This window comes from Symsagittifera roscoffensis, chromosome 2 (genome assembly GCF_963678635.1).
Source record: "Symsagittifera roscoffensis chromosome 2, txSymRosc1.1, whole genome shotgun sequence".
Classification (NCBI taxonomy): domain Eukaryota; kingdom Metazoa; phylum Xenacoelomorpha; order Acoela; family Convolutidae; genus Symsagittifera; species Symsagittifera roscoffensis.
Window position 1 is genome coordinate 53,543,567 of NC_087063.1, and position 15,710 is coordinate 53,559,276.

Here is a 15,710-nt window from a genome sequence, read left to right on the forward strand (position 1 = left end):
GCGAACCTTCTTTGTTTCTAACCTAACTCGCAAATATAAGTGTTCACTTCTGTGACTTATGATTTCTTTCTAAGGTCAGTTTTTTTCTTCGTAAAAAGGAATAAAGAGGAAGGCACATTCCTCTATCGAACATCGAAAGTGTAAATATCACGAAAAACGTGATCGACTACTAATTTCAAAAGTGGATTTAATTATCAGATTTCCTAGCGAAATGAAAAATGTTCTGTACCTTTTGATCCAGTTTTCTAAATTTTATCCTCTAAGTGTCAATCATTAATTGTTCTTAAAATTAAAAGAGCTTTAAGGCGATCTTTTTTCTCTGAAATTTGAAATTCGAAATTGCTGCTGAGGATGTTAATACAGACTCTTAAGTTGCTCTAGACAGATTTTTTTTGCATACATCTGAAAGATAATGATTGTTTAACAGTCTTCAGTTTTCGCGTGGCGTAGACAGTCAGTTAGTCTGGTTCAGCTATCATTCCCAATTGAATTGAGGCCAGCAGTTTGGTCTCCTTACTTCTTAATAAACGAAGTGATTTAGCAATTATTTAGTTGTTTTTTTCTGAGCTCTTTGAGAAATTTTACATTGTTTTGGCCAAGTTTCTCATAAGTTATGTGATTTAATTTTCTTTTCGTCGCTTTTGATTTAGTTTTTGTGGGATTAGTTGCCAATTTGTTTTTCAGAGCAACCAAATCACTCACTAGAAATTTTTGACAAATTTTAAGACTTTTACCGGTTTCGCTTTTGATTTATTTTCAAGTTCATTTCAGTTCCTTTGTCAGCAGAAAGGCAGCTTCCACTACCGAACAGCAAAAGTGTAAAGGGTACGAAAGACGTGATCGATCTCTTGTTTCGGAAGTTGATTACTCTTGCGAAGCAAAGTGTATTAGTACGAACTTTCTTTTTTTTTCAATTAAGTAGCAAATAAAAGAGCTGGCACTATTAAATCGGTAGGCTGCGGTAGCAGTATAAAATCATCTGCCTTGACAGAATTTTTCCAATTCAATGTAGCTTGCAATTCTTTGAAATGCATAATTTATACATAATTTGGCTTTATGCTTTCCAATTTATTACATGCAAAATTGTGTTTTTTTTTGTATTTGGTGCTACTTTTGCTGCTTAAAGATAGCGAATTAGCTATCTTTAAGCATATGTAGCTGCGTTGTGGGTGCTAATTTTTGCGGATCTTAAGCATCCGTGGCTAGTGAATGGGACTCATTTGCTAGGTAGCAGATTCGAACCCTAGATCGGGCCGAATTTTAGCTAATTCGAGGCTTATTTCTCTTTTTTTTCTTATATCATTTGATAGAGCTTCTTTTTTATCGTGTTCTCGCGAGTGTTTGCGAAGCGCAGTTTGGCCTCCGTGTGAATAACTTGATTAGCCTAGATGAAAATTAGTTCACATGATCTTAAATCTTTGCGATTGTTTCTAATGAAATTGCAATTCTGTTCTTTTCTAATGTTTTTGAGCTCATTGATTCACGATTCACATTTGTTTTTTTTTTATAGCCGCTGTTTTATTTGTTTTGAGTTTTTCAAATTCACCCTAGTCAACAGTGTCTTTGCATATTGAAAATCTCATTTTTCGCGTAAGCAAACAAGTCTGCCTCAAAATTTTTGAAAGGATATCATTCATTTTCATTAGATTTTGTCAGGTTTTTAAGTGTGACGAACGTATTGAAGTGTGGCACGTTTTTGGAATTTCACCTATTTGTTGTATACTCTGCTGCACATTGTAATTTTGCAGTTTTTGGTTGATGTTCCAATTCATTTGAAAATGTTTTCTTTTTGGTTTTTAAAACTTTCATAAGCAATTACAGTTACACTCGTTTTAATTGTGATTTACAGTAAGCGATGGACTTATTAAATGATGAATGAAACGATATTTTACTTATTTAGGTCATGTGGCTTTTTGTGTTTTTCAATTAATTGCGGTTTTTCTCAATTTCATTTTTGATTTTGTGTTGAAGAAAGATGTGATAATTTGTTAATTGGTTTTTTCTAAAAAAAAAACTGGAAATGCTCTAATAACTACAGAAGTCTATCTTATGTCTTAGTGCATTTATAAACGTTTTTAGGTCTTTTTGCTTTTGTTGAGTTCAATTCAAGCGGAAATAGTGGTATAATTTTGGTTTCGAAAGGGGAATTTTATTTTTAGAATTAGCAGTATGAACAACTTAACTATTTGTTCAGTTTTCTTGGATTGGGGTAATTTTGAAGAAAAAAAAATTGGAAACCATGATTATTTCGAAGAGCTTTAACCTGAAATAAAAAGTTTTTCCAAAAGTTATAATATAATCAAAATTTTTCTTGCAACTTTTTGCTGTTTTCTTGTTCTTTGACACTTTTCCAACCCTCTCTGTTGGCCATATTTTTGTTATTTTCAGTTTAATTTGGTTTGTTGAACTAAATTGATGTAATTCAGATCACGAAAGAGAAACTCGAGCAAACGCGTGACTTTTTTCGAAGGTGGGTGTCAGTTTTGAGAATTACGAGCGGAAATTATTTTTTGTCTATTGATCCATTTTTCTCTGATTGGATTAGTTTCATGAAGTAAGTACCAATCAGAAAAAGGTTTTGGATTTGGAACTCAGATAGCTTAGAGTTTTGCAGTAAATCACGAGGTACCACATGGTACAGTGCTCGGTATGAAAATTTTCAAATTGTATATTAACGAATTTTGGGGAGTAAATTGGGAAATCAGGTTCAAACTGTTCAATTCGTGGATAAGACATTTTCTCTTTTTGCGGAAAAGAATTTGCATGTTGGGAAGTCAATTTTACAAGAATCCTCATAAACGATTACAGAAATTATCCGAGAATGAACTTATGATTAATGGAGACATAAATATAATCAGATTTGACAAAAACTCAATCATATTTTAAATATATTTTTTTGAAAAAGAAGAACTGAAAACTCAAGAATCCGCATGATATCTTGGCATTAGTTTGGACAAAAAGCTGAGCTTTTTAAACGGAATTATTGTGTCTTAGCGAACTGGTGTGCGAGATAGTTATCTTACGGTATAAAATGCAGTTAACGGCACGTGCTATTGAATTGAACTCCTTAGTTTTGTCCAGTCTTATTTATAGCGGAATGTGTTAAAGTAGATTACTATAGAAAATCTTCGACATCGTTTGGATTGTAGCTTTAAGGTTAGTCTCTTCCAAATATTGTTTTTTTTGCCATTTTTTGATCTGATTAGTTGTTCTGTAACAATTGTTTGCCATTTCTTGCTATTCCTTTTTCTTATCTATTGTATTGTTTTTATTGATGTATTAAATTTGGAGATAGATGCCGTTTTTTAGTGTTAATTTTTTTTAATCAGTTCAACAACTATTTTTTAATTATCGTGTTGTTGTGGTACAAAAAAGAAAATTCTTATCTGGTTTTATTAGCGACTTGAATTTTTCATTTATTTGGTTCAACTAATTTTTTTCAAACACTTTGAAATTTCAAAGTATAGAAATTTTTACACGCTTATTTTTTATATTCGCTTCTTGTTTTGGCGGTTTCGGCTTCTGTTTGGCTTCTTGTTTTTTATCAGCTCGCCATTCAGGTTTTTCTTCCAAATGAAGGTCTCTTGTAAAGTCCACTCATTGGAAATCTTAACTCAGCCCCTCAGTTAAAGAGAACTTGAGATAAATCATGAAGCTGTAAAATAAATGCTTTCTGTTGGCGTGTTAAAGAATATGAACATAGTTTACTCTTTTTAAATCAATTTTTTTTGTTGTGCTTTAGAAAGACGACGATGAAGATGAAAATGAAGATTTGAATGATGCTAATTTTGTTGAGTTCAATAGATATGGAGGCAGTCTGTTCGGAAATGCACCTTACGAGAAAGACGATGAGGAGGCCGATATGATATATGATTCAATCGACAGGCGACTGGACGAGAGAAGAAAAGAACGAAGAGAGCTGAAGTTTCAAGAAGAAGTTAGGAAAGTGCGAGAGGAAAGACCCAAGATACAGCAGCAGTTTTCAGATTTGAAGCGCAAATTAGCCGAAGTGAGTAGCGACGAGTGGTTAAATATACCGGAAGTGGGGGATAGTCGAAATAGGAAGCAGCGCAGTTTGCGTCAAGAGCAAATGACACCTTTGCCGGACTCGGTTTTAGCGCGTGCTGCCGGTCAAGATGCGACGACATCTTCGGTTGATCCAAAAGCAGGCCTTACAACTCCGGGTACGCTCTCAACATTGGGAACATCAAGCGTCGATTTGAGGAAAGTGGGCGAGGCAAGAAACACTCTGATTGACATAAAATTGAAGCAGGTTTCAGATTCCGTTACTGGACAGACCACAGTCGATCCGAAGGGATACTTGACTGATTTGCAATCTATGTTGCCAGCCTATGGGGGCGATATACAAGACGTGAAGAAAGCGAGGTTGTTGTTGAAATCAGTGCGCGATACCAATCCAGGTCATGCTCCTGCTTGGATAGCCTCAGCTAGGTTGGAAGAGGTTGTTGGTAAGTTGCAAGTGGCCAGAAACTTAATAATGAAGGGAACCGAGGCCTGTCCAAAAAGTGAAGACTGTTGGCTAGAAGCAATCAGATTACAGCCTGGAGATACCGGAAAAGTGGTAGTAGCACAAGCTGTGCGGCAATTACCATTGTCCGTTAAATTGTGGTTGAAAGCAGCAGATCTCGAAGCTGATAATAAGGCGAAGAAAAGGGTATATAGGAAGGCTCTGGAACATATTCCCAATTCAGTGAAGCTGTGGAAAACTGCGGTAGACTTGGAGGACGAAGACGAGGCCCGAATTATGCTTGGAAGAGCTGTTGAGTGTTGTCCTCAAAGCGTAGATATGTGGTTGGCTCTCGCAAAATTAGAAGGCTATGAAAATGCTAAGGCAGTTTTGAATAATGCTAGACAAAATATTCCGAATGACAGGCAAATTTGGCTCACAGCTGCGAAGCTGGAAGACCCGGCTGGTAACCGAGAGAATGTAGACAAGATCATCAAGAGATCTATAGAGTCACTGCGAAATCATAGAGTTGACGTTTCAAGGGAAGAGTGGCTGACTGATGCGGAAAATTGTGAGAAAGCTGGGAATATCTTAACATGTCAGGCTATAATATCGAACGTCATAGGAATGAACGTTGACGAACAAGATCGCGAAGATGTCTGGCTAAATGATTCAGAGACTATGACCTCAAAGGGTTCCATAGAATGCGCCAGAGCAATATACATGCACGCCCTTCATATTTTCCCCAGTCACCAACGAATATGGGAGGAAGCCGCTCATTTCGAGCGCGCGAAAGGATCACGTGAGACCTTGGAATCGTTGTTGCAACAAGCAGTTATACATTGTCCCAAAGCAGAGGACCTATGGTTAATGGGTGCCAAGACAAAGTGGCTTGCTAATGACGTGAATGCCGCTCGCCAGATTCTAGCACTTGCATTCAAAGCGAACCCGAACAGTGAGAAAATTTGGCTAGCTGCGGTGAAACTGGAAAGTGAAAACGGGCATTTCTCAAGAGCGAGAACCTTGCTGAAAAATGCACGAAGTAGCTCGATGACAGCTCGAGTACTGATGAAGTCAATAAAATTGGAATGGGCTCTGGGCGAGTTTGACGAAGCGAAGAGGCTAGCTCGAGAAGGTGTGAAGATGTATGAAAACTTCGACAAAATGTGGATGATGCTTGGTCAATTAGAGCAGATATCAAACAATACTGAAGAAACTAGAAAACTTTACAACGATGGACTGAAGAAATGTCCACATGCAATAACACTTTGGATCCTTTTGTCCAGGTTTGAGGAAAACCTGAAAAATGTCATACGAGCCCGCGCTTTGTTAGAAAAGGCCAGGTAAAAGAATCCTCAAAATGCGGATCTATGGTTGGAAGCTATTCGACTCGAAATGAGAAATGGTAATCATGTAATTGGCCATAATCTAATGGCGCGGGCTTTGCAAGAATGTCCTACGGCCGGAAAGCTTTGGTCCGAAGCAATTTTTATGGAGGGTCGGCCCCAGCGGAAATCCAAAAGTCTGGACGCTCTGAAGAAATGCGAGCATGACCCTCATGTTGTTTTGAGTATTGCTCTTTTGTTCTGGTGTGACAGGAAAATCCAGAAAAGTCGTGACTGGTTCGCTAGGGCTTTAAAGCTGGACAGCGATCTGGGTGACAGTTGGGCTTATCTGTACAAATTTGAGAAACAGTATGGAAAGGAAGAGGTGTTGAAGGAAATTGAAGCGCGGTGTGAAAAAGCTGATCCTAGACACGGCGAGTACTGGTGTAAAGTGTCAAAAGATATTATAAATTGGCGAAAAGACACATGTGAAGTTTTGAAATTAGTAGCCGACAGCTTGCCACCAATCGAAAAACTCTGAAGTGATTGAAAGTTGTCAAAAAACTTGAGGATGGTAAGAGGAACTGTTGGAAAAGTCTACAAGAGGCGCGAAGGCGGAATGGACAATTCCAATTAGTACAAAGTTGTGCTACGCATTGCGTGAAACTTTTCTGTAGTGTATTTGTCATTTCTATTATCGGAATTAATTAATTATTGTCGCCAGATTTTTTTCCAGTAGCTGTTCTTGCAGTAGCTAAATGGCCGGTTCACCTTTTTGGCTTAAATTATTTTTACGCTAGCAAGCAGCTAGTGTTTTTTGAGCGAACCTTCTTTGTTTCTAACCTAACTCGCAAATATAAGTGTTCACTTCTGTGACTTATGATTTCTTTCTAAGGTCAGTTTTTTTCTTCGTAAAAAGGAATAAAGAGGAAGGCACATTCCTCTATCGAACATCGAAAGTGTAAATATCACGAAAAACGTGATCGACTACTAATTTCAAAAGTGGATTTAATTATCAGATTTCCTAGCGAAATGAAAAATGTTCTGTACCTTTTGATCCAGTTTTCTAAATTTTATCCTCTAAGTGTCAATCATTAATTGTTCTTAAAATTAAAAGAGCTTTAAGGCGATCTTTTTTCTCTGAAATTTGAAATTCGAAATTGCTGCTGAGGATGTTAATACAGACTCTTAAGTTGCTCTAGACAGATTTTTCTTGCAACATCTGAAAGATAATGATTGTTTAACAGTCTTCAGTTTTCGCGTGGCGTAGACAGTCAGTTAGTCTGGTTCAGCTATCATTCCCAATTGAATTGAGGCCAGCAGTTTGGTCTCCTTACTTCTTAATAAACGAAGTGATTTAGCAATTATTTAGTTGTGTTTTTTTCTGAGCTCTTTGAGAAATTTTACATTGTTTTGGCCAAGTTTCTCATAAGTTATGTGATTTAATTTTCTTTTCGTCGCTTTTGATTTAGTTTTTGTGGGATTAGTTGCCAATTTGTTTTTCAGAGCAACCAAATCACTCACTAGAAATTTTTGACAAATTTTAAGACTTTTACCGGTTTCGCTTTTGATTTATTTTCAAGTTCATTTCAGTTCCTTTGTCAGCAGAAAGGCAGCTTCCACTACCGAACAGCAAAAGTGTAAAGGGTACGAAAGACGTGATCGATCTCTTGTTTCGGAAGTTGATTACTCTTGCGAAGCAAAGTGTATTAGTACGAACTTTCTTTTTTTTCAATTAAGTAGCAAATAAAAGAGCTGGCACTATTAAATCGGTAGGCTGCGGTAGCAGTATAAAATCATCTGCCTTGACAGAATTTTTCCAATTCAATGTAGCTTGCAATTCTTTGAAATGCATAATTTATACATAATTTGGCTTTATGCTTTCCAATTTATTACATGCAAAATTGTGTTTTTTTTTGTATTTGGTGCTACTTTTGCTGCTTAAAGATAGCGAATTAGCTATCTTTAAGCATATGTAGCTGCGTTGTGGGTGCTAATTTTTGCGGATCTTAAGCATCCGTGGCTAGTGAATGGGACTCATTTGCTAGGTAGCAGATTCGAACCCTAGATCGGGCCGAATTTTAGCTAATTCGAGGCTTATTTCTCTTTTTTTTCTTATATCATTTGATAGAGCTTCTTTTTTATCGTGTTCTCGCGAGTGTTTGCGAAGCGCAGTTTGGCCTCCGTGTGAATAACTTGATTAGCCTAGATAAAAATTAGTTCACATGATCTAAAATCTTTGCGATTGTTTCTAATGAAATTGCAATTCTGTTCTTTTGTAATGTTTTTGAGCTCATTGATTCACGATTCACATTTGTTTTTTTTATAGCCGCTGTTTTATTTGTTTTGAGTTTTTCAAATTCACCCTAGTCCACAGTGTCTTTGCATATTGAAAATCTCATTTTTCGCGTAAGCAAACAAGTCTGCCTCAAAATTTTTGAAAGGATATCATTCATTTTCATTAGATTTTGTCAGGTTTTTAAGTGTGACGAACGTATTGAAGTGTGGCACGTTTTTGGAATTTCACCTATTTGTTGTATACTCTGCTGCACATTGTATTTTTGCAGTTTTTGGTTGATGTTCCAATTCATTTGAAAATGTTTTCTTTTTGGTTTTTAAAACTTTCATAAGCAATTACAGTTACACTCGTTTTAATTGTGATTTACAGTAAGCGATGGACTTATTAAGTGATGAATGAAACGATATTTTACTTATTTAGGTCATGTGGCTTTTTGTGTTTTTTAATTAATTGCGGTTTTTCTCAATTTCATTTTTGATTTTGTGTTGAAGAAAGATGTGATAATTTGTTAATTGGTTTTTTCTAAAAAAAAAACTGGAAATGCTCTAATAACTACAGAAGTCTATCTTATGTCTTAGTGCATTTATAAACGTTTTTAGGTCTTTTTGCTTTTGTTGAGTTCAATTCAAGCGGAAATAGTGGTATAATTTTGGTTTCGAAAGGGGAATTTTATTTTTAGAATTAGCAGTATGAACAACTTAACTATTTGTTCAGTTTTCTTGGATTGGGGTAATTTTGAAGAAAAAAAAAATTGGAAACCATGATTATTTCGAAGAGCTTTAACCTGAAATAAAAAGTTTTTCCAAAAGTTATAATATAATCAAAATTTTTCTTGCAACTTTTTGCTGTTTTCTTGTTCTTTGACACTTTTCCAACCCTCTCTGTTGGCCATATTTTTGTTATTTTCAGTTTAATTTGGTTTGTTGAACTAAATTGATGTAATTCAGATCACGAAAGAGAAACTCGAGCAAACGCGTGACTTTTTTCGAAGGTGGGTGTCAGTTTTGAGAATTACGAGCGGAAATTATTTTTTGTCTATTGATCCATTTTTCTCTGATTGGATTAGTTTCATGAAGTAAGTACCAATCAGAAAAAGGTTTTGGATTTGGAACTCAGATAGCTTAGAGTTTTGCAGTAAATCACGAGGTACCACATGGTACAGTGCTCGGTATGAAAATTTTCAAATTGTATATTAACGAATTTTGGGGAGTAAATTGGGAAATCAGTTTCAAACTGTTCAATTCGTGGATAAGACATTTTCTCTTTTTGCGGAAAAGAATTTGCATGTTGGGAAGTCAATTTTACAAGAATCCTCATAAACGATTACAGAAATTATCCGAGAATGAACTTATGATTAATGGAGACATAAATATAATCAGATTTGACAAAAACTCAATCATATTTTAAATATATTTTTTTGAAAAAGAAGAACTGAAAACTCAAGAATCCGCATGATATCTTAGCATTAGTTTGGACAAAAAGCTGAGCTTTTTAAACGGAATTATTGTGTCTTAGCGAACTGGTGTGCGAGATAGTTATCTTACGGTATAAAATGCAGTTAACGGCACGTGCTATTGAATTGAACTCCTTAGTTTTGTCCAGTCTTATTTATAGCGGAATGTGTTAAAGTAGATTACAATAGAAAATGTTGATCGTTTGAATCACCGCATAAACGGGGGTGTAAAAGTTTGCTTCATGAGAAAAAAACTAGAAGATGTGCTCTTTGGTTTGAAAAACAAATTAATTCCTTTTTTTTTGAAAAACAAATGGTATCTTGGCATTAGTTTGGACAAAAAGTTGAGTTTTTTGAACGGAATTATTGTGTCTTAGCGAACTGGTGTGCGAGATAGTTATCTTACGGTATAAAATGCAGTTAACGGCACGTGCTATTGAATTGAACTCCTTAGTTTTGTCCAGTCTTATTTATAGCGGAATGTGTTACAGTAGATTACAATAGAAAATGTTGATAGTTTGAATCACCGCATAAACGGGGGTGTAAAAGTTTGCTTCATGAGAAAAAAACTAGAAGATGTGCTCTTTTGTTTGAAAAACAAATTAATTCCTTTTTTTGAAAAACAAATGGTATCTTCGCATTAGTTTGGACAAAAAGTTGAGTTTTTTGAACGGAGTTATTGTGTCTTAGCGAACTGGTGTGCGAGATAGTTATCTTACGGCATAAAATACAGTTAACGGCACGTGCTATTGAATGGAACTCCTTAGTTTTGTCCAGTCTTATTTATAGCGGAATATGTTACAGTAGATTACTACAGAAAATGTTGATCGTTTGAATCACCGTATAAACGGGGGTGTAAAAGTTTGCTTCATGAGAAAAAACTAGATGTGCTCTTTTGTTTGAAAAACAAATTAATTCCTGCAGACTTTGCCTAGAAAAGAATCATCCAACTGAACGAAGTAAGAAAAAATCATGAAACAATATAAAATACCGACAAACAAAAGATCGAAAAAAAACGAGTGTTTTTAGAGGTTTATGCTTGTGCAAGTGTCTTGTAATCAGGAATTAGACTTTTTAACCCCGTAAACATTTCTAACAAGAAACTGAACTTGCTTTATTATTGAACTCTTAGAACTTCCAGGTTCCTTTTTTTTCATGGCCCGGAAGTGTTGTAGTTGCTTTTGTACGTAAAGGTTGGGGTTCGAGTTCCGGTGAGACCTTTTATTTCAATACATATTAAATAAAATTGTGTCCCGATTAATATTGAATTGTCGGATTTTCGTTTTGCTGCTCAAGTTTTTCGGCTTAGCTGCCACATCACAGATTTTCTTGTGCTGTTAGCCATTATCTTGTTAGTTTCAATTGTGGTTCATAGAAGTAGCGGGGGACTTTAAATTTTATAAAAATCAAATTTTTTCGGCTTAAATGATGTCTGCTCAAGGATTGTCTTTTTTGTTTCCGCTTCCTTGTTCCGTTAGTAAGTTTTGTTCCGTTAGTAAGTTGAGTTTCTGATTGAGCTATTTTGCCTAGATTTTTTACTTGAAGAAAACAGATGTTATTAAAATGTATAGGATTGGGTTTTTTCTTAGTTCAAAGAACTTTTGAGACGTTCTGGAAATGTTTTTTTTTGTGTTTATTTTTGCAAAAACTGAAGTATATCTCAAAATACTCTACCAATTTTGAGAAAAGGGGTATTAATGGAAAGAACTCTTGCTCTCCTGTGTGCTTGCTCATCCTCTAAACATTTTTTTAAATTTTACCCCACTGTCTATAGCCTTGCCTTTGAAGCATCTGGGGGAAATAGAAATTTCTACCCGTATTACGTTTTCGGATTTTTTTTGTTTTCTTAAAAATACTCTCCCAATCGGAGATTGGGCTCAGCTGAGATAATGGGCGGTGGGAAGCTACAGAACTTCAGTGATTACCTAGACTGACACCATCGTTTTCCGCGGATTTCGAGTGTGCTGTAAGCCGCTATCATTGTAGTTGCAAGTGCAAGTGTAGTTCATTGTTTCAGGGACTTGGAAGTTACAAAATAAGTTATCTAAAATATATTATGTTTCGGCTCAACTGGTGTCTGCTCAAAGATGTCAGCTTCATTGGCACGTTTTGGATTTTTTTCGTGTTATAAGTTAACTTCATTTTAGGTGCAACTGAAAGAGCTGTTTTTGTAGTTTCAAAAAGGCTTTAAGTTCTAAAGTTGTTCTTAAAAACACACTTTTCTCAGTTTGTGTCAGCTTTGTTTTCTTGTGTAAGTTTTGTTCCGTTGCTAGAGTAAAAGCCAACAAGTAAAGGGTTCATTCAAAAACGAGCAAATGGTCAAAAGAGCAGAAGAGATGAAAAAATATATTTACTTCTTTTAACGGCCCATATTATATTTTTGGATTTCTCAAAAACTAATTTTGCAATTTGAGATTGGGCTCAATTTAGATATCGAGCGGCGAGTAGATACACTGCCTCAGCAATCACCTAGAGTAACACCGTCGTTTTTGCAACTTAAGTTCAAAAGTTTGGGTCCCGAGCAGACCTTGATTTTTTGCTGTTAAAATTGAATTTTTGGACTTTGTTTGTCTGCTCAAGTTTTGTTGGCTTAGTTGCCACCTCGGGGATTTTGAGTGTGCTGTTAGCAGCTATCATTGTAGTTGCAAATGCAGGTGTAGTTCATTGTTTCAGGGACTTGGAATTTACAAAAAAAAGTTAATTAAATTATATGTTTCGGCTCAACTGGTGTCTGCTCATAGATGTCAGCTTCATTGGCCCATTTCGGATTTTTTTCTTCTATAAGTAAACCTAATTGTAGGTGCAATTGAAAGTGTAATTCTCTCTAGTTCCAAAAGGCTTTGAGTTCTCAAGTTGTTCCTATAAATACATTTTTTTTCGACTCAATTTGTGTCAGCTTTGTTTTAAATGTGTAAGTTTTGTTCCATTGCTAATTTGTTTTCCAAATAAAGGAAAGTTTGGACTGAATTGTGCTTTCATCGAGATTTAAGACATTTAAGTTTTGGCCGATCTAGTTTTTTGAAACACTTTCCATTTTTTCGGCTCGTTTTTTATGCTGTTGTGGTATTTCAAGCGATGCCATGCTCCGCTTCGCCTGTTTCGAAATCACTGATCAGTTGTTTTGATTGCTAGAATAAAAGCCAACAAGTAAAGGGTTCATTCAAAAACCAGCAAATGATCAAAAACTCAAAAGAGCAGAAGAGATGAAAAAAATGTTTACTTCTTTTAACGGCCCATATTATATTTTTGGATTTTTTCGTTTTCTCAAAAACTACTTTTGCAATCTGAGATTGGGCTCAATTTAGATAACGGGCGTTGAGCGGTGAGTAGATACACTGTCTCAGCAATCACCTAGAGTATCACTGTCGTTTTTGCAACTTAAGTTCAAAAGTTTGGGTCCCGAGCAGACCTTGATTTTTTGCTGTTAAAATTGAATTTTTGTACTTTGTTTGTCTGCTCAAGTTTTGTTGGCTTAGTTGCCACCTCGGGGATTTTGAGTGTGCTGTTAGCAGCTATCATTGTAGTTGCAAATGCAGGTGTAGTTCATTGTTTCAGGGACTTGGAATTTACAAAAAAAAGTTAATTAAATTATATGTTTCGGCTCAACTGGTGTCTGCTCATAGATGTCAGCTTCATTGGCCCATTTCGGATTTTTTTCTTCTATAAGTAAACCTAATTGTAGGTGCAATTGAAAGTGTAATTTTCTCTAGTTCCAAAAGGCTTTGAGTTCTCAAGTTGTTCCTATAAACACATTTTTTTTCGACTCAATTTGTGTCAGCTTTGTTTTAAATGTGTAAGTTTTGTTACATTGCTAATTTGTTTTCCAAATAAAGGAAAGTTTGGACTGAAATGTGCTTTCATCGAGATTTAAGACATTTAAGTTTTGGCCGATCTAGTTTTTTGAAACACTTTCCATTTTTTCGGCTCGTTTTTTATGCTGTTGTGGTATTTCAAGCGATGCCATGCTCCGCTTCGCCTGTTTCGAAATCACTCATCAGTTGTTTTGATTGCTAGAATAAAAGCCAACAAGTAAAGGGTTCATTCAAAAACCAGCAAATGATCAAAAACTCAAAAGAGCAGAAGAGATGAAAAAAATGTTTACTTCTTTTAACGGCCCATATTATATTTTTGGATTTTTTCGTTTTCTCAAAAACTACTTTTGCAATCTGAGATTGGGCTCAATTTAGATAACGGGCGTTGAGCGGTGAGTAGATACACTGTCTCAGCAATCACCTAGAGTATCACTGTCGTTTTTGCAACTTAAGTTCAAAAGTTTGGGTCCCGAGCAGACCTTGATTTTTTGCTGTTAAAATTGAATTTTTGTACTTTGTTTGTCTGCTCAAGTTTTGTTGGCTTAGTTGCCACCTCGGGGATTTTGAGTGTGCTGTTAGCAGCTATCATTGTAGTTGCAAATGCAGGTGTAGTTCATTGTTTCAGGGACTTGGAATTTACAAAAAAAAGTTAATTAAATTATATGTTTCGGCTCAACTGGTGTCTGCTCATAGATGTCAGCTTCATTGGCCCATTTCGGATTTTTTTCTTCTATAAGTAAACCTAATTGTAGGTGCAATTGAAAGTGTAATTTTCTCTAGTTCCAAAAGGCTTTGAGTTCTCAAGTTGTTCCTATAAACACATTTTTTTTCGACTCAATTTGTGTCAGCTTTGTTTTAAATGTGTAAGTTTTGTTCCATTGCTAATTTGTTTTCCAAATAAAGGAAAGTTTGGACTGAAATGTGCTTTCATCGAGATTTAAGACATTTAAGTTTTGGCCGATCTAGTTTTTTGAAACACTTTCCATTTTTTCGGCTTGTTTTTTATGCTGTTGTGGTATTTCAAGCGATGCCATGCTCCGCTTCGCCTGTTTCGAAATCACTCATCAGTTGTTTTGATTGCTAGAATAAAAGCCAACAAGTAAAGGGTTCATTCAAAAACCAGCAAATGATCAAAAAGTCAAAAGAGCAGAAGAGATGAAAAAAATGTTTACTTCTTTTAACGGCCCATATTATATTTTTGGATTTTTTCGTTTTCTCAAAAACTACTTTTGCAATCTGAGATTGGGCTCAATTTAGATAACGGGCGTTGAGCGGTGAGTAGATACACTGTCTCAGCAATCACCTAGAGTATCACTGTCGTTTTTCCAACTTAATATCAAAAGTTCGAGTCCCGAGCGGACCTTGTTTTTTTGCGGTTAAAATTGAATTTTTGAACTTTGTTTGTCTGCTCAAGTTTTGTTGGCTTAGTTGCCACCTCGGGGATTTTGAGTGTGCTCTAAACAGTTATCATTGTAGTTGCAAATGCAGGTGTAGTTCATTGTTTCAGGAACTTGGAATTTACAAAAAATTATTAATTAAAATTTATGTTTCGGCTCAACTGGTGTCTGCTCATAGATGTCAGCTTCATTGGCACATTTCGGATTTTTTTCTTCTATAAGTAAACCTCATTGTAGATGCAACTGAAAGTGTTGTTCTTTGTAGTTCCAAAATGCTTTTAGTTCTCAAGTTGTTCCTATAAACAGTTTTTTTCGACTCAGTTTGTGTCAGCTTTGTTTTATATGTGTGAGTTTTGTTCCATTGCTAATTTATTTTTTGAATAAGGGAAATATTGGACTGAAATGAACTTTCATCGAGACTTACGACATTTAAGTTATGGCCAACCTAGATTTTTGAAACTTCCATTTTTTTGGCCTGTTTTTCTTGCCATTGTTGTATTTTAAATGATGCCATGCTCCGCTTTGCCTGTTTCGAAATCACTCATCAGATTTTTTGATTGCTAGATTGAAAGCCAACAAGTAAAGGGTTTATTCAAAAACCAGCAAATGAGCAAAAAAGTCAAACGTGCAGAAGAGATGTTTTTGGATTTTTTTCTTTTTCTCAAAAATTACTTTTGCAATCTGAGATTGGACTCCATTTAGATAACGGGCGGTGAGTAGCTACACTGCCTCAGCAATCACCTAGAGTATCACTGTCGTTTTTCCAACTTAATTTCAAAAGTTTGAGTCCCGAGTGGACCTTGATTTTTTGCGGTTAAAATTGAATTTTTGGACTTTGTCTGTCTGCTCGTTTTGTCGGCTTAGTTGCTACCCCAGGGATTTTGAGTGCTACAAGCTGCTATCATTGTAGTCGTAAGTTCAAGTGTATTTCATTGTTTCAGGGACTTGGAACTTAC

At 35.6% G+C, this 15,710-nt stretch overlaps 1 pseudogene; it reads left to right on the plus strand.

Moving 5' to 3' along the window:
* Positions 1-2,632: 2,632 nt before the first annotated feature.
* On the plus strand, positions 2,633-6,359 carry LOC134839878 (pre-mRNA-processing factor 6-like; annotated as a pseudogene).
* The last annotated feature ends 9,351 nt before the right edge of the window (positions 6,360-15,710 follow it).